Raw genomic sequence first — 21,841 nt, forward strand, 5'->3', positions numbered from 1 at the left:
CGGTAGATCGGTTGATCTTTGTGCTTAAGAACCAGAGGACAATTTGCTACATCAACATTCAGTCCCTGGAATAATAGGATAACAAGGAAGGAGAGCAGAAATCCTCTCTATATCGTGAAATTTCTTATTTCAGAAACCAAAGCAAAAAAGTTCTTACTATCAGACAGCTGATACAGAGGCATGATGTGCATCAGCTGGCACACAACTGCACCATGGTTTCAGAGCACACCTTCCTATTCTTGCTGTCTTAATGGAAATAAATCTCTTTCCCTTTTAACCAGCTTATGGAAGAAAGGGCTCAGGATTTTGCATCTACCAGATTTAGATTTGAAGACATGAGTGACACAGCAAGATAATGTGACGCTTGCCTACATCATAACATTGAAAATGCCCTCTGTATGGGTTATTGAATTGGAGATGCATAAATAAACTTTCTCCTTCAGCCTCTTTTGCAGCTGTGCAGGGTCTTTGATCACAGTCTATTCGCTAATTGCATTCCAGAGAATAAAATTACTTTCTGCCTATTGCCTTTTCCACACAACGAAAATCTAAACACAGGTAACAATATAAATCAGCCTCTCAATCAGCATAGGGACACAATAAGATGTTCTGATCATAAAGGCAGCTTACCCTCAACTTGTTATTTAAGGGACAATACTGGAAGATTTTCCATAGATTTTCTTCAGCTTGCTGAGTTGCTTAATTACTACAAAGAGAGTGGAAAATTACATCAGAGAGGTCCTCTTAGGTAAAGTGAGACTCTGAAGACAGATGGAAATGAAGGTAAAAAATATAGATTAAAGTGCACCATCATAACTGTGAGGTTACTAAATATGAGACCGTTCTCCAGAACAACTGAGTGTAGTTGGCTTCTGAATACCTTGAAAAACTAAAACTTCAGCTGGGGACATGCAGCAGCAGCCATAGTCCTTAGAGTTCTGAGTAAGAAAACTGATTACTTACAGAGATATTTAAGCATACAAACTATCTGAATGAAAGATACTCTTGGTCTAAGTGAGTTACAGCACAGTTCTCAATTTTTATACTTCTAGCCACATGTCTGCGAATCTTTAAAGTCCAGATATTCCCAGGTCTATGAACAGAGATGCCTTCAACTCTGTAGTTCACTGTAGTTTAGTCAGACACTTCCCATAAACCTCTCTCCAGTGAGTTAAATCTGATTCCTGGCTTGAGTTTCTAAATCTTACATTTGAACTGCATAGACAGTTTGGCAAGGCAGATGAGAAATATCTTGTGACACTAGCATTTTCATTATTTTGTCTTCTGCAGGTTTCCTTTCATGTGACAAGAGAAGATATCATGACCAAGGGCCAAAAACACAACAAACTCTTTCTTCTGAAATCATCTCAAATATTGATTTTTACTTTTTCAGCTGGACAGCTGGTAATAATCTCCTATAACTATTGAGTAAATGAAGAAATAAAAACAATTTAAATCTGTTTGCCATTTACAGAATTTGTTTATCCAGTTCACAAAAACTCAGTGCATTTTACATGAGTTTCTCTCATGCATACATTTTTTCTCCTTTTACCATTTTTCTGCCTTGCTGTGTTATTTAATGAGTCCCTCTAAGAAATGACTGTTAGAGCTGTTATATAATGGAAAAACAGGTGATGGCTTTTTTTTCATTTTTGCTTCTGAGCACAGTCACTACTGCAACCAACAACCACTTTTCCTTACCAGGCAGTGAACATCACACTGGTTTCATTTTATAATCCAGAAAAAAAAAAGTGTCACAGTCAAATTAGTCTGTATTAGAAACACCGAGAAGATTCCCTTTTTCATCGTCTCTACATGTACCAGAGAGAGAAAGAGATATTACTTAACCTTGAGAAGAGCAGATTTAATTGTTGACATATTTTTAGGCAAGCCTTTGGATTTACTTCTCTCATTTTGTGTGAAAAGAATTCTAAGCTAGAGGCTGAAGCAGCGAAGTTGCATATAGACGACATATTTGTCTCTATATATCAGGCATAATTAGTTTTATCCATGCAATTATAGAAACAAAAATACGTTGTCAAAGCTTAGACATATGCTTTCTATTTTCAAATTCAATGGAAAGGAAATCTCTCCCATCTTATTAATACATATTTATATGTGGGCTATTTTTTTTCCCCAAAAGATTTTACTTAAAAACTGTGTTCTAGTTCATAACACTAAAAAGCCTAAGTGTCTAATGCCTTAGTCTTTACTGTAGGCAATGTTAACTGTGGTTCTTTTGGATTCAAATGACCTGTTACTCAAAATTTCTGATTATGAACACATCCCTTCAAAGTCAGCAGGATTAGCAGCACTTGCACCTTTGAGAAACTCAGGCCAAAATGAAGTGTATAAGCATGTAAACTCTGCAATCTGCCTGCAAACTAGATGCCAGTAACCAAATGTATTTCAAGACAGCAATAAATCCCCACTGTATACTGTTACTGTATATGTAACGCTGTATAGTTACATCATTACTTTTTCCATCTATGAATACCAGCAGAAAGAAATCTGGCTAATTTAAATCCTGATTTATTTTTTTTTCCCCTCAGTTCTGGTATTTCTAGCATTCAGCATCATTTTGTCATCAATAATTTATTTAATTTCTTGATTATTTTACATTACCATTTAACAGTCATCAACACTGTGAACTGTAAAGTTTAAATTATCAGATAGATAGTGATCCTTAGAGAACAATTAAAATTACTAATCATGACAGAGAGTAGCTTGACATTCTTGAGATTTTACAAACATAAGGTTATTAGTAAACTGAGATCAAGTTGTGGAAAACATATTTCCAGTATAAGACACAGGCAGAGCAGTAATTCTTTTTTTCTGAAATGTCTGCTCTTTGCAGCTGCACAAAGAAAGATCACCTTCTAGCTAGCTTTGACATAAAATAGAAATACTTGCCTAATGAGCAAATTATTAAAAGAAATGTGTTCAAATGTAGAGGCCATTTTTCACACTTTTAAAACCAAGATCTCCTCTTTTTTTTCTTGTTTTCAGCATCTAATAAGATGAGTTATTTCACAAGCACAATTCCCCGCCTTATCTTTAAGTGCATAATAACGTCAGAATGTGCACCAGCAAGATAAATCAGAGTGTTTCTCTTCAATTTGTGTGTGGTGTGATTCCGGAGATTTGCTTTATTATTCAGCATGCATATTTTGTGCTACAAAGCTTTATAGCCCCAGAATGGTTTTCTGCAACATTTTTTAAAAGATACTAATAGTGTGCAAGTTAATATTTAAATTAGGCTTAAAAGAGCATAAAACTAATAATCACCACATCCACATGGTGCTGTCAAACATGAATAGTCGTCATTGTGGTATTAATATCAGTAATTCTTTTTGGAAGCATTTAAACTTGGTATAGTTATCATTACTGAATGTGTTTCTATCAGCTAGTGTAATAGCTTTTTTGATGTCATAATTTTCTTCAGTTAATTATAAACAAATTGTCAATGAAAGGGTCCTACTAATAATATATTATCTCAGATATCTGTGAATGATATGCAGCTACAAGCAGCTCAAGTAATGGTGTCAAACACTATAACCTTGTTAATACCAAAAGGCACACTAGTATACCTAGAAAAGAAAACAGAGGTCTTCAATACAGAAACAAAGCAAGAGTGCTCTGAGTTAAGGGCAAAATGATGCTGTCATTTTAAGTTTAAGTGTCTCTGAACTTACATAGTCTGACAAAGAAAAATCTTGCCTAATACTTAACTTCTCACAGAATTAACAACATGTACATGACTAAAAGAAAGTGTCGCGTCACTTGTCAACTCAGTCAGAAAGCAGCAGCTATAGATTTGTTCCTGTGTAGAACAAAGTAACATAGGCAAAAAACAGGCATACAAAATTCCTTCATTCTCTTTAGCAGAATTCTGTCTATTAGAATTGATGAGCAATCTGTTTCTTGAGCCACCCGGACACAGTTTCACAAGAACATTTAAACTCCCTGTCTGTGTGAGTTACAACTTAAGGTTACACAGGTGGCTTTATGGGAAATAGAGGTATAGTGGAACCTTGTTCTTTTGTCTGGTTTGGTGACAGAGCTTTGCTAATGGCAGGATTTGTAGAATTCAAGGGATACTTCTGATTTTCATGCATACCAGTGAAGAGAAAAGCTTGACATCTACTAGGTCACTAAAGCTAGTAGGTGAGGCAGCTGAGTTCGGTTAGCTGCAAAGAAAAGCCGAGAAGACATTTTGATACAATAAATGATGCTTTTCTTCAATTCTGGGACTTACTTTATTTCTGAAAGTTTTGATGCTTAGTCTCTTTTTATTAATAGTTCAGTGACTAAAACCTTTACAAAGAGGAAACCTGGTCTTGGTGTCCAACTCTGCCTGAGGGGTATTAAAATCATGTGATTTCTCCAGCAAAGGTATTAAAAGGCTCTTGGCCCATTTAGGAGGGGAAAAGGAAAGTATAGGGATGCTCTCATGATTCTCAATTTATAATTTATAATTCCTATTTAAAGTAGCCATTTTTAATAACAAAATTCTATATCTTTCCAAGCATAACTTTTACATACTGCATAAACAAAAATAAAAGGAGTTGAGGCTTTTTTTTTTGTCTTCCAAGTAAAGCTCTCAGTGCAATAAGCACTGCAAGAATCTTTTTCTGGTGCCCCATCTTGACTTTCAGGCTTAGCTATGCCTATCAGCAAGTGCTGTATCTCCATGAGTAATACATGGTATATAAGTAACAGATTTATGTGTCCTTCTGCAAAGGTCATACTACATGTTTCCTCTTTATGTTAGCCTATCCAATTCAAAGAGTCTTCACCAAAACCTTCTATTTTTCAAGTGTATAAAAGTCTTGTATTCCAACAACCTCTCTAATCTACTCTGTTGTCTCTGAAAGACAGCAGCTTTTATTTTACTGCAGTTCCTGTATTTTTCATATTTCTGTGTTTAATAGTATCATAGAATCATAGAATCATAGTATAGTTAGGGTTGGAACGGACCTTAAAGATAATCTAGTTCCAATCCCCCTGCCATGGACAGGGACATCCCACTAGATCAGGCTGCCCAAGGTTCCATCCAACCTGGCCTTGGACACTTCCAGGGATGGGGCAGCCACAGCTTCTCTGGGCAACCTGCGCCAGTGCCTCACCACTCTCATAGTGAAGAAATTCTTCTTAATGTCGAGTCTAAATCTGCCCTTCTCCAGTTTGTACCCATTCCCCCTGGTTATATCCCCTCAAGCCTTTATGAATAGCCCCTCCCCGGCTTTCCTGTAGGTCCCCTCCAGGTACTGGAAGCTTGCTATAAGATCTCCCCTGAGCCTTCTCTTCTCCAGGCTGAACAAGCCCAACTCTCTCAGCCTGTCCTCATAGGGAAGGTGCTCCAGCCCTCCGATCATCATTGTAGCCCTCCTTTGGACCCGTTCCAACAACTCCATATCTTTCTTATATTGATGATTCCAGAACTGGGCACAATATTCCAGATGAGGTCTCACAAGAGAGGAATAGAGGCATAGAATCACTTCTCTCAACCTGCTGGCCACGCTTCTTTTGATGCAGTCCAGGATACAGTTGGCCTTCTGGACTGCAAGCGCACATTGCCAGCTCATGTTGAGCTTCTCATCAACCAGCACCCCCAAGTCCTTCTTTGCAGGGCTGCTCTCAATCACTTCATCCCCCATCGTGTACTGAAAATGGGGATTGCCCTGACCCAGGTGCAGGATTTCACACTTGGCCTTGTTGAACCTTATGAGGTTTTCAGAGGCCCATTTCTCCAGTCTGTCCAGATCCCTCTGGATGACATCCCATCCTTTCACTGTGGCAACTACAACACTCAGCTTGGTGTCATCCGCAAACTTGCTGAGAGTGCACTGAATCTCGTTGTCAATATCATTGATGCAGACATTGAACGGCAGCGATCCCAGTATGGACCCCTGAGGGACACCACTTGTCATGGATCTCCATCTGGACTTTGAGCCATGGACCACTACTCTTTGGATATGACCATCCAACCAGTTTCTTATCCACCTTACCATCTACCCATCAAATCCATATCTCTCCAATTTAGAGAGAAAGATCTTGTGGGGGACTGTGTCAAAGGCTTTACAGAAGTCTAGATAGATCACATTCTTCAGTTTACCCATGTCCACTGCTGTGGTTACCCCATCATAGAAAGCCATCAAGTTGGTCAGACAGGACTTGCCCCTGGTGAAGCCATACTGGCTGCCATTAGTCACCTCCCTGTCCTCCATGTGCTTTAGCATAGCTTCTAAGAGGATCTTTTCCATGATCTTTCCAGGCACAGAGGTGAGGTTGACAGGTCAGTAGTTCTCAAGGTTGTCTTTTCTGCCCTTTTTGAAAATGGGCACAACATTACCCTTCTTCCAGTCACTGGGGACTTCTCCTTACTGCCATGACTTCTCAAATATCATGGAGAGTGGCTTGGCAACCACCTCTGCCAATTCCCTCAGGACTCTGATAGGCATCTCATCAGGTCCCATGGACTTATATATTTATATTTTTCAGGTTCCTCAGGTGTTCACAAACCTGATCTCCCTCTACTGTGGGAGAGGGCTTACCTTCCTGGTCACCATCTTGCTGTCCCATAACCCAGGATGGGAGAGGAGAGCAGTTATCGGTGAAGACTGAGGCAAAATGTTGTTGAGTACCTCAGCCTTCTCCTGATCTGTTGTTATATGATCCCCATTTCTAACTATCTGTGGAGGTACACTCTCTTTGATCTTCCTCTTTTCATTCATGTAAAAGCCTTTCTTTCTGGTCTTTACTTCCCTTGCCGAGTTCAGCTCCAGCTGCACTTTGGCCTTCCTGACTTCATCCCTACACAACCGGGCAGCGTCTCCATACACATCCCAGGTTCCCTGTCCCTGCTTGCACTGCCTGTGCAGTTCCTTCTTCTTTTTTAGTTTAAGCAGCAGGTCTCGACACAGCCATATTGGTCTCTTCCCTTTCCTGCCTGATTTTCTACATACAGAAACTGAGCACTCTTGCGCCCTGTGGAAAGCTTCCTTAAATATTTTCCAGCTCTGTTCTGCTCCATTGTCTCAGAGGACCATGTCCCAGGGGGTCCTACTGAGTAATTCTTTGAAGAGCTGGGAGTCTGCTTCCCTGAAATTTAGTGTCCTGACTATACTCCTTACGGGTCCCATATACCTCTGGCCCTTGAACTCCACCAGTGCATGATCACTGCAGCCCAGGCTGGTACCGATCCTAACGTCACTGATGAATTCACTTGTATTGGTGACCATAAGGTCCAGTATTGGGTGCGGGTCTCTATCAGCTGGACTAAGAAATTATCTTCAATGCACTCCAGAAGTCTCCTGGATTGCCTATAGCTTGCTGTGCTACTTCTCCAGTATATGTCTGGGTGATATCAACTCATTACTTTCTTAAAATTCAAGTCAATTCATTACTGTAATTTGTAATGCATAGAAAATATGAAATGTCACAATTTTGTCCCAAAATTCATCACTTTCAGCTACTATCCCTAGGAATAAAAATGAAAACTTTACAAATTAACCAAAAAGAAACACTGCAAGATAAAAAGCTCTAGTTTTCTCATTTTCTGCTAGTCTTAGAAACTGTTCTTGTGAACTTTGTACCTTTATAGCATAATTGTTTATACATAAGTTCTTTCAGTTATCTACATTATCATTTAATCCTATACATATCTGCAAGTACCTGGCACATTCCTGAGGGCTATAAAAATTAAGACTTGAAGGAACGCTGAGTTAGAAATGTAAATTACTTGTTCATCAGAGCAGCCAGTTCATGCGACTATTACAGTGTAGCATAGGCTGGTACTTGGATGGTTGAAAATTAGTTTGGTTGGTAACACAGTTCTATTATTTCCTTTCCTTCTTGAGGAGTGAAAGAGAGGTAGAATGAAAGAGAAGGAGAGATGAGAAAGATGGAGCAAAAATCCAGCTTTATTCTGGAAACACAAATCAAAACCCTTTAGTACAATCCACTCTTAAAATCATAGAATAGTTTGGGTTGGAAGGGACCTTAAAGATCATCTAGTTCCAACTGCCCTGTGATGGGCAGGGACACTAGATGAGGCTGCCCAAGGCCCCATCCAACCTGTTCTTAACCTTTTGAGAATGAGATGTTTTAGTATTTCCTTCAAATTTCATTAACTGCCAGGGAAAAGCATACTGGAGGCAGAGCATATTCTAACAAATCCTTGGTCCCAGAGAATATGCCATGCTAAAGGATGTAATTAGCCCAAGAGAAATGATTGTTCAGGGCAGGCTTTGGCTTTCTGAACACTTATGCAAACTATGTTACCACTGACCTTTGAAACTACGTTGCAAATATTAGAAAAGCATTTGGGCAGTCTCTTCACTTCATTATCAAAAATGAATATGTCATTTAAGGCTAAACAGCCTAAAACGTGGATTCTACTACATCTGCTTAGCGGATCTCAGATATTGTCCAGTGCATGCAAATTGCTTGTAACTTTGATTGGTCTTTTACTTTAGAAAGCAAGGATTTTATGTTCAAGTCCTTGTAATGATAAAATACCATGGTTGGGTTGAACCTGGCAGGATTCCATGTGCCCACCAAAGTTGCTCTGTCACTCCCCTCCTCAGCTGGACAGGGGAGAGAAAATACAACAGAAGGCTAGTGCGTTGGGATAAGGGCAGGGAGAGATCACTCACCAATTACCACCACAGGCAAAACAGCTTCGACTTGGGGAAAATCAATTTAGTTTAATACCAATCAAATCAGAGTAGGGTAATGAAAAATAAAATTTAAAAAAAAATCTTAAAAAACAAATCTTAACAATAACATCTCTTCCCCCACCCCAGACTTTTAAGGCTGGTTAAAAAGCACTTGCCATTTTCTCCATGCAGAACTGGTACAATGATTTTGTCCTGTCTCAGCATTCTTAAAACAGCCTAGTTCATTATCAGGATAAGAGATTTTTTGTCAGAGGTGAACATAATCCACACACATTCATCCTTATTCTCACTCATTTTCAGTTCAGAAAATGTTGAGGGTTTTTTGGCAGGTCAGCCTTCTTCTGTCCTCCACTACTGATAATCAAGCTAATAGTACTCATAGATAGATATCTACACTTTAGTTTTTGAGTGCTCAGGTCTAGACCTACAGTCCCAATGCACTGATTTATTTCACTGTTCATTACAGATAAGATATTGCTACTGCTATTGTCATTTTTTTAACAAAGTCCACAAGAATAACAGCTGCTTTTCCTGCCTTTTTTAAATTACCTGCCTGACCTAGAACATCTCTTACTTTTATCCTGAGAACAGAGAACTTTTCTTACTGAAAACCTACTGAAAAAGATGAAGCATTACCCACAATCTACCCATAAACAACAATTTCTTTTATTACTGTACTTGAATCTAAAGTTCAGCACAAATTCTTGTCATGTCAGGTAGCTATATAATATGAAACCTTGCTTTATTTTGAAATGTTGTTCTCCAGTCTCCTTTCACTTGGTACTGGTTCCACCTTGCTCTTGCCTGACCTTGTTCATAGCAAGGTTTACTCTGCTTCTCTGTGATTTTCTCTGTTGTCTCCTGAGATTCACCTGAACCACAAGAACTGTTACATCAATGGAATTACTAATAAAAAGGTGTCTTTTATATCAAATTAAGCACAAAGTATCTTAGTAATTCTGTAGAGATACAACAGATGTATGGCCTTAATGAGAAGGTCCAGTGTTTTCTTCACTCAAATAGAGAGGGTAATTTGGGCTGAACAAGAATCCCCCTGAGTTTATGAATAGCTAGATCATGCTTACTGCCTTGTACCAGCAGAACTGCTAGCAGCACATATCCATAAACCACCAATTTATACTTATTCAATCACTTTTTATCTTCTCTTTTCTTTTCTGCTTAACAATGCAAGAAACCTAGTGGTAAACAGCCTTAAATCACTAGGCTTGCACAGCAAATAATTATGAAAACAGTGACTGTCCTATAACTTGTTTATGTACATACTGAGGGGGAAATTCTTCTTGGTGTGAAAGTAGAAAGGCAAGAAAGGCAGTAGAAAGGCACCTTTCTTGGCAAGAAAGGTGCTTGACATAAGCTGTATGTTTAAACAAGAAACAAGAATCAGTTCACTACCTATGCAGAATTTCAAATTTAGAGATTCAGGAATGCCATCAGGTCTGGCTATGAGTACTGCAGATCATCTCATGACTCTGCTCCGTTCTGGTGCATTGCACAGTGCTAGAGCCTTCATCACGATGCCAAAGACTATTCAAGATGTCATTTAAAATATCTAGTACTACAACATCATATCCCATTATATTTCGACCAAAGCCACAAAAAGATTCTGCAGATCTTCTTGCATGGTATCAGTCTATAACATAACCTGTTTACTGAGAATTTTTTTTTCAGTCATTATGAAATTCTGCTAGTAGAGAATTTTTCTATGGCTGCACTTGCCACTATAGAAAAACATCAGATGGTCACGATAATTACAAACCTGCACAGAGCAATTGAATTAAAATGTAGGCAACAGAAAATGTTATTGTTTTTCAATGAGCAACTAAGATGCAGATTCTACAATTAGAATCTTCCAGAGGTTGGTATCTGGGTCAGCTGCCAAGTTTGCCTTCTGTGTAGCAGCATTGACAGAGAAAGCATTTGAAGGTGATTCATATTAACTTTTCTCACCAGGGAACTGCATGTTTACAGAGCTGTATTTGTGGGTGCAGTGCTATAGTGATAGCTGTTTTTCTTTTTCTAGACCGAGAAGTAATGCCCAGAAAAGACTGGCTATATTCTGTTCATATCTGTACAACAAAGATTTTGAATGCAAGTTTAAAATGTTTAAGACAATATAATGGTCATTAGCTCCTTAGCACAGAGACCAAAATGTTACTGAATAATTAGAGGTGTGAAACATTGAGACTTGAGTTTGTAACTCTACTAGGTCATCTGATATAAGATTATTCAAGAAGGGCTTAGAGTTACTGACAGTTCTGGCTCAAAAACCTTAAATGCCAAAGGCTGCCAAATTTACAGTGATCTAAACCTTAATCTACATTTTATTTCACTCATGAAGTTATGCATAATATAAAGATGCCCATCAGAATCGGGCCCTAGCATGAAATGGATCTTTACAGTCAAGTAGCTTTCTTACCTATTTCCTACCTCCTGACTACAGTAAGAATTTACTTCATGTAATGATAGTCATCAAGTGACGACCAAGATGAATTTAATTTTTACGTCTGCAGACACCGAGATTCAAACCAAAGATTAAATGGAAAAATGTCTCAAACCTTCTCATCAGAGAGTCTAACTGCTGATTTCTTTGCACATTTTATTAAATAAAATTATTTCATTAACTTCAATAATTAAAAAGACTGTATATTAATTAGGACATAGATTTCCCTGCTTTTGGACCTAATCCTTCATTATTATGACAACCTCTCGGAAAAGTAATACTATGAGCCTTACATTGGTAAAAAGCCATTAAGAAAGGGGAACCAGTACCTCCACACGGTACAAAGAAGGTTAACAACATGTGGTGAAAGGTGATATTACACACAGTCCTCGATATATCATTCCAGTTTGCAAAAGTAATGACATAAGACAAGCAATTTTTTTTTCACTCATTACCTATCCCAAATCTTGAATTACTGATGTATCAAACATCAAGATTTCAGATTTTAAACTAAATGCATACTGGAGTACTTTATCTCTTTTCTTCATATGAGCTCTGAGAACCAGGCCATAACTTGGCTGATTATAAGTCTTTCGTGGTCTTGCAATTTAACAAGCTGCACTCATGTAAAAATGGGTATTTTGTGCTGCATAGAGTTGTTCAGTGGCTCAACAATCTGTGAAATAACAGCTCAAATTCTTCCTGAGATTAAAAGGTGGAACCATCTCACTTACAGTTTTGACAAATCCTTCCCCGCCAAACTAGTTCTACATACAGAGAAAACGTGTACCAGACCATTCAACTGGCATGAAAACTTCGCAGAAGTTTTATTTGAGCTTATATACTTGATCATATAAGACATAAGAAGCCTAAAGTAACTCACTGAAAAGGTTTTTTCAGGAAAACTTTTCAATCCAGTAATTATTTATGATTGCCCATTTGTGACTTAGTTCCTCTTAGAATTCATTAGACCAGAGTACTTTCTCAATTATTTATTTCCATTTGTTTTTCTGTTGAACAGAGGACACGACCCTGATGAAAAATAAAGTTCTCAGGTAACCTTTAAGAATGGGCTACTCCAGTTAGGGTAAACACTCTTTGTTTCCTGGTCTGATAAGATTTATGCATTATATAATTTACCCTTTCTCTTTTATCGTATACAGAAGAGATTTGGGGCTTTACCCCCTAGTGATCAGATGCACAATAGAGATTGAGGTGATTTTGGTGGCTGCAGGTTCTAAGGGACATTTGGTGCAATGTCAGGCTTCAAGTTGATATGGAAGCAGCCAAGGCACCCAATATCTCCACAAGGTTGAAGGCTAGGGAATAGTTCTGGACCACTTGCGAGTACAGATTAAGCCCTCAAATCTTTAGATGTCCTCCGCACCTTCTTTCTGTGGCCAGATAACAGACTTCTAAGACATTGTTTATTATATAGCTATGTTTGTATTCCTGGGCAAAGACAAAGAAGTAGGATGTAATCATTTCCAATAGCACCCAGGAAATCCAGATAAGCAAAGTTAATCTTACTTCTTACACCTTCTCATTCCTGTATTCATAAGTCTTCTATTATGAATATTTAAAACTCTGTTGTTCCCTTCTAATTGTTGCTTCTTTTAAGATTAAACCATTTACAGAACCTCTTCACCAAAGAAAGTGCTCCTCTTCTCTCTTGCTTCATCTATTTCAATAGCTGTGAACAGGAAATAATGATCAATACTCCTGCTTTGTTATTTTAACAGGATGTTAAAAATCCCAAGTCAGTCCCATACATTTTCAATGGACAACTGATGAAATAAGGGATGAATCATCAGAAGAATGTTCAAAATTAACAAAAGGAAATACTTAGAAATCATGTTGATTCAATAAAAAGCTGTCACAAGAATGCAGATTAAATGTATGTCCCAAAAATCCCTCTTTATCAACGACTAAAATATTTGCAGCTTGACTAACATCCAGAAGAAAACTGTTGCTAACAAATGTTAATTGTTTGGAATCTATTAATGTAAGCTGACCTGTTCAAAGACGCAACCTATCAGGATTTTAATCATCTTTGCACACAAAAAATATGAATCATTCGCTTATCCTTTGTCTACTTTTTGTCTCCTAATGCCATCGGTTCACATATTTCTGGTATCTCAGCTGTATCGGGAACCTGAAGCCCAGGAACAGGAGAGAAGTCACTCCTCAGGGAAGCCTTCCCCTTGAGGTACAGCCTTTTTTTTTCTGTGGCCCTTCACCATCATGAGGTCCTACAGAGCGTGACAACCTTCGTTGACAACAATTCAATAGCTGAAGTTTTTCTTCAACCAGGCAAATCTGGTTTTATCATCAAAAATGTAGTAAAGGAATACCTACCAAATCACAGATTCTAGTCACATTTCACATATAGTTTCTGAGGAAGCAAAGGTCTCAAAGAAACTCTTTGTGCTCGTGGCTCAGGAGGATGACTTAAAATTCAATCTAAGTCTGTCCTAAAACTTTCTCCCTCGGGTCTGCTTCTTGTTAGATACTTGCACAGTTCACAGCCTGACGTTGTGCCACAGCACTTCTCACAAAGCAGCAATACCTCCAGCGTCTGAACAATGTCATAGAAAGGTCAAGAAATTGCTGATGCCTGTATATAATTACTCATTTACCCTTATAAACACAATTTCCTGTTAATAGATGAAGGCAGTTTTGAAGACACATCCATGCTGCTCTACTTTAAACATGATTAAACTTAGGTTTCCCCCTTCACATTTATTTTAAATACTGGAAGATAGTAACTGTGACACCAGGCTATGATGAAAACGGGTGTACAACTATACCATAGGCAACCATGTAGATAACAACAGTCAAGAGTTCAAAACCCACCCAGGTTAAGTATTAAAAGACTATTTCAGCGAAAGATGTAAACAACATGAAGTCAAGACATGTATTAACACAAACACATGCTGCAGAACTGAATGATGATTTCTTGTGAGTTAGAGGTATTTGCAAGCACTGGGGAAAAAAAATCATGAAAAGTAGCATGCCTTCATAATTTATGAGACTTCTCCCATAAGGACCACCACGAATGACCAGATTAGTTTTTTCTTCTATCACCTATCACTAGAAATTTCAAAACTGTTAATGAATGAGAGTTTATAAAATTTTGCTTTGGAAACATTGAATAGTTTTATTTCAAACTTTTCACATGAAATTAAACTTTTGGCAAGAGATCACTTATTTTGATTTTAATTCAATTAACTGTTAAGATGTTTTTTATAGATGCTACAACTGGATACGTACTTTGTTAAATTCTTGTGTCCTTTTTCCTTTGTAGGCCAGGCTCTGTGGACAACCCCCCTGTCTCATGATTAAAACGCTCTGTGACAGACTGCAGAAAGTAAGGATAAGGAGAAATTTAAAGAGGATCCTTGAGACAGTTCATGTTTGGGGGATGTGAACTTGAATTTCCTCAATAGGAATTTGTGGGTTTGAAATGAAACATTTCAAGAGACTTTTACAAAATGTATAATTAAATTTACCAGTAAGGGGAAAAATAAATAATTGGTTTGATTTGTTAAAAATCTCTGTTTTCACAGAGAACATCCTGATTATAAGAGTCAGTTAACTCTCAAAATACTCATTGGCATTCTGCAGCCTTTAAGCTGTGTTTCCTTCTCATCTTTAGCCATTTTAGTTACTCACAAATGGAGTTCATTTCTCTGGACACAGAGTACCATGTGAATAAGAGACTATCACCCTTTCTTATTTCTTCCAAGTGTTAGATCAGCCTTAGGAAAAAACTACAAAACCAGACTGTAAATGGCTGTCCGTCCTACTAGATTTTGCCACATCAACAAAAGGTGTGTTGCTATCTTCCTTTAAAAATATGACAATCAGAGGCAGCGAAAATGCAGGAGCTGCCTTTTTCTTACAGAAAATCTTTCATAGCTGGAAAAGGCAGCCATGTATCCCAGCCTTGTGCCTGAACAGCAGCACTATATTTCCTTGTTGGCAAATATAGTTTACACTGGAAGTTTGGATTCACAGTAAAGAAACAAATAGAAATGTGGAAAACTTCTAGCATTGAATGATTCTCTCTTTACATCACTCAAACTGAACAAATGCATGCAACTATCCATTATCATTTTAATAGCCTCTTCAAAGAGATTGTTCTCCTCTCACACCAATTACTTCTTTACCTTTACTGTACAGTCAACAAACTTCCCTTTACTTAATACCCAAGTCAAGACTGTAACTCAGATCACAAGAAATTAAATATTGGCACTTACTGCACCATCCAGTTCCAAGAAGCAATTTCCACACAGCAAGATAATTAAAAGCTATCATTCACAGCATAAGATTTCTGTGGGATAAGCATGGCAAAAAGAAAAACAAAAAGATTTCAGGAAGAAGGATTTTTTTCAAAAACGCTTTCCAGTTAATAAAAAAAAAATTGTTCTAGAGTGTTGCAGAGAAATATATTTTCTCTCTCCATAATCTTTCACTTGTGTACTCGTACATATATAAAAATCAGATAAGTTTCTTGCATATATTTTTAAAATATAAAATATTTACAAAGAAATACATACAACATAAAGGCCTGTGTAGTGCGGGAATAATTTAAAGTGTAAGTGGTTTTGAAGAGCACAATGACAGGCAAATGTAAAAAATCTCATTGTATTTACACATAAAATGCTGAGAACTGCCTGACATGACGAATGTCAAGTACAAGTGTTGAATTACTCCTCTCCAAAATCACCAAGTGTATCATTTGACACCTGAAGATAAGCCTAATGACTCCAATGAAACTAAGAAAATGAACAAAAGAAGACTTCAGTAAGAAAAGCTTGTAAAAGAGGGATATGCTGTCTCTGTAAGCACCTAAACAGAACACAGAAACACTGCCCCCAAATCAAATCCATGCACAGTTTGCACGAGCTCCAATACGGCATTCAGGACTCTTCCAATTATACTCCAGAACCTTTTACAAAATCATAGCTTACTGAAGCAACAAGAAATGTACGTTTTAGAATAATAATAATGTGATAGGTTTAGCTTGTCAGCCAATTGGCCAACAAAGACAAGCAGTCAGTGACATACAGGTCTTGGTGGCTCATTCAATACTCGTCACAATCTGAATCCATCGCAGAAAGCCACAAAATCTGCTTCTTTCAACTACATTGGCTTTTTTAAAGAAGAGAGAAATGGATTTATTTTCAAAATATTAATGTCTTTTCTCTCTGCACAGTACAGTTTTCGGGATGCCAGTGCTGTCCTAATAATACCATACAAAAGGCATTTTGAGGTGACAAAACTACAAAGTAAACTGAGAATAAACGCAGGTTTCTTCTCTTCTGTCTGGCAGGAGTATCTAAACAGAGACAAAACAGGTTGCCATTCAGATTGTTAGTTAAACTGGCTAACTGACACAATCAGCTCATAGTTAGAAAGCCCCATACAGTCGTAGCAATGAAGAGAAGCTTCACCTCAGCAGTACTTAGTACAGAACATCTACTTTTTCTGCCCTGCTGGTTCAGCACACATAGTTTGGTTTTCAGTTTTGCAGGCTATATGTGCTCAGACTGAAAAGCTCCCATTTGCCTGAAGGGCGGCAAACTCAGACTGATACTGTGTGCTTCAGAAAGGGTCATTTCTGTATTGGCGGACATAGAAATCACACACAGTGGGCTGAACTTAGTCAGCTCAGTGAGGATGATTGTGAAAATAATATATATAATCATTCAAATTGCTTGACTTAATTTTGGTAGAGAAGGTTAATTCAGCTTAAACTCTTTTCTGAGCACAGCCTGAGCCTAAATAGAGCAGTAATATAAATTAAAAACAATTACAGTAGCTGTATTTCAAGACCTATTGTTTAATTCCAAGCCTAGAATAGCAAAAGCTTCCCATTTTGGGGGACAAATACACAAATGAACATCTGTGGATCTTGGCAACAGAAGCTATTAATTCTAACCTATGTTAGGTTGGACATCTCAGCGAAGTGTAACACTTTAAACACTTGCATATGAATATAACACAGATAATAGTTCAGCAAACTTGCTGCACTACAACAACTTAGCAACTGAACACATCAACACTTAGCAACTGAATGCATCAACGATACTAATGTTTCTGATTCAAGATTCAGCATTCCACTCCTAAGGAAAGGCAATGGATATTTGGTTGCACCAAGAGCATTGGACTGTCTGATTTCAGGACTGTATGAACAGAAGGAAAATCCTCCAGAACATTTCCACTGGCCTTCTGACTGCAGTGGTCAAACTCTGAGGAAGACTTAATGACACCTCTTGGGTAAAATTCACCAAGGAAAATTCAGAGATAATAATGAATAAGAGTAATATATCCGCAAATCTCAGAACACTTTACAAGACATGTTATTCATGCTTGTGGCTGTAGAAACAGAGACAAAGAAAGACATAGCAGTATGAGCTAGTCTCAAAGCAGGGCAAGTTTTTCCAGGAGGTCAAGGAATGGGTCAGAATTAAACCTGTACCTTCTTTATCTGTATTTAGAGTATTTGTCCCAGATACTAAATGAGACCAACCCAGAGTTTGCTGGAATAAACTTCACAGAGAAGCCAAAAAACTTTGCAGCAAATCTTACACACAGATCCTGATTCAAGAAAGCACTAAGCATACACACAAGAGAAACCACACCTTGAATCAATTCCCAAACAAGAAAAAAAAAGCTAACAACAGAAACAAAAGTTTTCTATTCTGATAAGGTTCTAACATCCATTTGAACTACTTATCTAAGATTTTCTTGCCTGTGAATGCTACAAGTCAAACAGTTAAGAAACACAAAGTGTGAGCTTTTTGGAGTTCTCAGATACAGCAAATACAACGAAGTGAAACATCACTAATTTTACTATACCTTCATCTGTTTACATTATAGCTACAAATAACCTCTGGTCTCTCTATAGTCTTCCCTCCTACAATACCATGAGTGTGTTCTATTCCTGTCAAAGTCTAAGAGGGCTGAGAGTTTGTGCTTTCCCATGAATGTGTCCTCTATGATTTCTGAAAGCTGTGTATATCCTTTAAAATAATACAAGATGCATGTACTGACAGCCCATTAGCAATATAGTCTCAATAACACGCTCTAGTGATTTAATTATAATAGCAAAACCCCAAAATGAACCGGAGATAATAATTCTCGTTTCTTAGCTCACTACCTTGCCCTACAATGCTTCCTTCCACATGCAATCAAATAACCTAAACATTTAACTGAACAACAACCAGAGATATGACTTGGAAACTGCTGGCATCAGTGATTTTAGACTATGAGAGCCAGCTCATGACTTTTTTCCCTTAAACACACTTGTTCAATAAAACGAAATTACAAATAAGGGACACAGAATTTTCCTTTCTCCTTTTTCTACTAGCAAACAACCAGCTTAATAGAGAAAATATCAATACTACATTATCTATTTGACAAGAATGCCAGGAAGAACAGATGTGGTGCAAATCCTGAAAATGCCTTGACTTGCAGAACACATGCTTTGTTCCATTTTGAACTCAGCTGTCAGTGACCTTCCATCAATCACGCATTACTCCATTGTTGATGACTGGCTGTGAATGTCATTTGAATATGTGCTAAATCATGAAGCTGAGTGTACTGTGTCTGATTGGGGTGGCTGTACTGGACAGTCTCAGGGCTTTCTCTTTTTCATAGCACTCCTCAGTAAATAGGCTGAAGGTGGGCAAGCTGAGAGAGGACACAACCTGGACAGCTGACCCAAACTGGCCAAAGGACTGGTCTGTGCCATACAAGGTCATGCTCAGTAATAACAACTGAAGGCAGGAGATTTCGAAGAGGTAGACATTGCTTGAAGACTGGCTAGACTTACTAGTCTACTTGTGAGAGGTGGTTAGTAATGGCCTTCACGCCATTAGTTAGGGTGTTTTTTTCTTCCTCTTTCTTTCATTTATTAAACTGTCTATCTCAACACACAAATATTCTCACTGTGGGGGGGAAGTGTGGTGCTTAGCTGCTGGCTGGGGTAAACCCATCACACAGAGATGAAAAAATAAAATTCCCATCTATGAAATGGAAGCTTCCACACCAGATCAGTTTGCAGGACCTGTTTTCTGTCAATGCTAAAGATCTCCTTTCCTCTGAGCAGTCTGGAATAGTGAGGCATTGCGAGGCCTAGGAAATAAGTGAGTCTCAGAGCCATATTAGGAACAGTATTGTCTTAGATGGATTTGCAAAATAAATAGGACTCCAAGTTCTCTTTAAGGCTTTTACAGACATTTGGATATATATCTAAAATTACAACTGTGGGCAAGTGATTTGGTAGTAAAAATGAGATTTATGTGAATTGACCTTAATGCTATTCACTGCTCCTTCTCAAATGGAAATACCATGTTTTAATTAGAGACTGATTGGAGGGCACCAGATGGTTTAACGGAAAATGAACAAGACTACAGTTTGCAGATCTGCAGTTGTGTTTCACACTGTCTTTCCCCATGTGACCACTCTGCTGAATGGAATTGGTCACACAAGACCAATCAGGAAGATGTCCAAGTTGTGCTAAGAAATAACACAACCTTCAGCTTAAATCTTTTCAGAATAACTCTGTAATTTTCAAAGGTGTTAGTCCATGATATTCTCTTTCTACCGAGAAAAAATGTATCATTTTGCTGTGTAGATGTTAGTAGCTCAAGATAAACATACTGCTTCTTTTGCCAAACATAAAAATAATTAAGAAAATAGTTTGTCCGTGTTTTATCTATGTAGCTTGTAACAATATCTAAATGCTGAGAAAAATAGTAAGACAAACCCACCACCACAGGAATGACAGAGAAATGAACAGGTTCAAGAGCTAGTGAGACTAAGCTAGTTAAAGTGCTGCTGTTACTCACCAATGGAAAAGGCGCTGCTCAGACATTTAGAAGGGAAGATTTTTTACAGATATTTAAAATCCATAATTCATATATTGAAGTGTAAATTTCAGTTTGTAATTATCGCTGTCATGTTACAAAAGTATTTTCAAAAGCTTGCAAAGAAGATTGTAAATGTTCATTACGTGTGTACCCGTCTTGAAGAACCAACTATTTATTAGCAACGGATATTGTAAGTTGCACTTCAGTTTTTTGCTGCTGGAATTCCTTGAAAAGTTTTCAAATATTGGTGATTTATTGTTGTTATTTTTACTTATTTAGTGCCAAAAAAAGCTTTGAATGCTTTTTTTGCATTACTATGTGAGCTTACAACTTAAATATGGAGCAATATATGAGAAGATCAAATGATAGATCACAGGAAATATTAATATTCCTGTTGCATTAGCAGTGAGTTCAAAATAATGGGCCCTACATAATAAAGCACCTTTGAGGCAGGAAAATATTTTGCAATATCAGGAAATATACCATGCAAGACAGAAAGTACCTAAGGGAGATGGATGGTGAGCATAAGAAAACAAGACAATAGTTAATCACACATTTATCTTGGTTAATCAAATTAAAAATTTCTTCCATGTATCATTTAATTCAGTTCAGCTTATTGTTCCTTGGAAAATTGATTAAAAACTTCAAATGCAAAATGCTCTCAAAATAACTCTTAAGCATAAAACTACAACCTTCATTACATTCTTTTGGTTTCCTCCAATTTAAAATCCAAATTTGAACACACCTCTGGGGAAAAAAAAAAATCACACGGTCAGAGATTGCTTTTCTCCTTCTGAAACAAGAGATTTAGACTTTCTTTTCACCTTTCCGTGAACATCTTATTGTGAAGTCACAGAATGTCCAGAATTGTGAATGTCCAGAAACTGGACATTTCCCTCCTGAGGCTGATCAGCTATTCCCTTCCTCACAGCAATTCTTCACTGCTTTTTCATGCTAGTGGGGCTCTGAACAATGCCATGCTGTGTATTGCTTTATAGATAGCAGCTATGTTTCACAGCTGGATGATTTCATAGTTCAGAGAAGCACCCAGCAAGGAAACAGATCTCAGTTACCGTACAGGCTGTCACAGGTGTCCAGGGTGAGTCTGAAAAGTCTGCTGGACAAGACAGTTAACCCTTAATACTCACTACAACCATCTGGCCTAGATAATTCTAGTAACATTACCAAAAATTAGTAAAGGGCTGATTATTTTTCCATTTCTGCTTCTTTTCAATAAGAATACTAATTTCTGCTTTTCTCGGCTTCAATTCATTTTGTATATTTCTGGGGAAAGACTACGTGTGTATCAAATGTGTGTGCAGTCATTGATATAAACTGGTTTTGATTCTACTCTTTTCAAGTATAGGTAAAGCAAATACACAACAAAAAAAGGGAACTACCAGTTTTGTCATAAAAAATAAAAATATTTAAATATTCCAGGCATCTGTTCACAGATCTCACAGAAAGAGAATTTCAGTTATAACAAATGCCTGCTATTCGATTCTTTCAATACAAATACTTGCTGTAGATTTAGTAGTAAAGTGTTAGATTTGTAATGGGGTTAGTTGGTTAAATACTGGGACTTCACAGCTTTCAACGTTGTGAGTTTGTGTTCTTTAGGGTCTAAATTAATCCTCATGATCATCCTGTTTACTTGTTTAGTTGGTCAATACTGCAACTGCCAACTGCTCCAACAGAAATAATGGGTTCCATTGTAATAAAATCAGAGCAAAGAGATGCTAACTTCTGTATCCAACCACTGAAGCATTCAGAACCACCTGTGGGAATATGTACCTCAATAACTTAAGTTACTG

The sequence above is a fragment of the Cuculus canorus genome, chromosome 5 (genome assembly GCF_017976375.1).
Source record: "Cuculus canorus isolate bCucCan1 chromosome 5, bCucCan1.pri, whole genome shotgun sequence".
Taxonomy (NCBI): domain Eukaryota; kingdom Metazoa; phylum Chordata; class Aves; order Cuculiformes; family Cuculidae; genus Cuculus; species Cuculus canorus.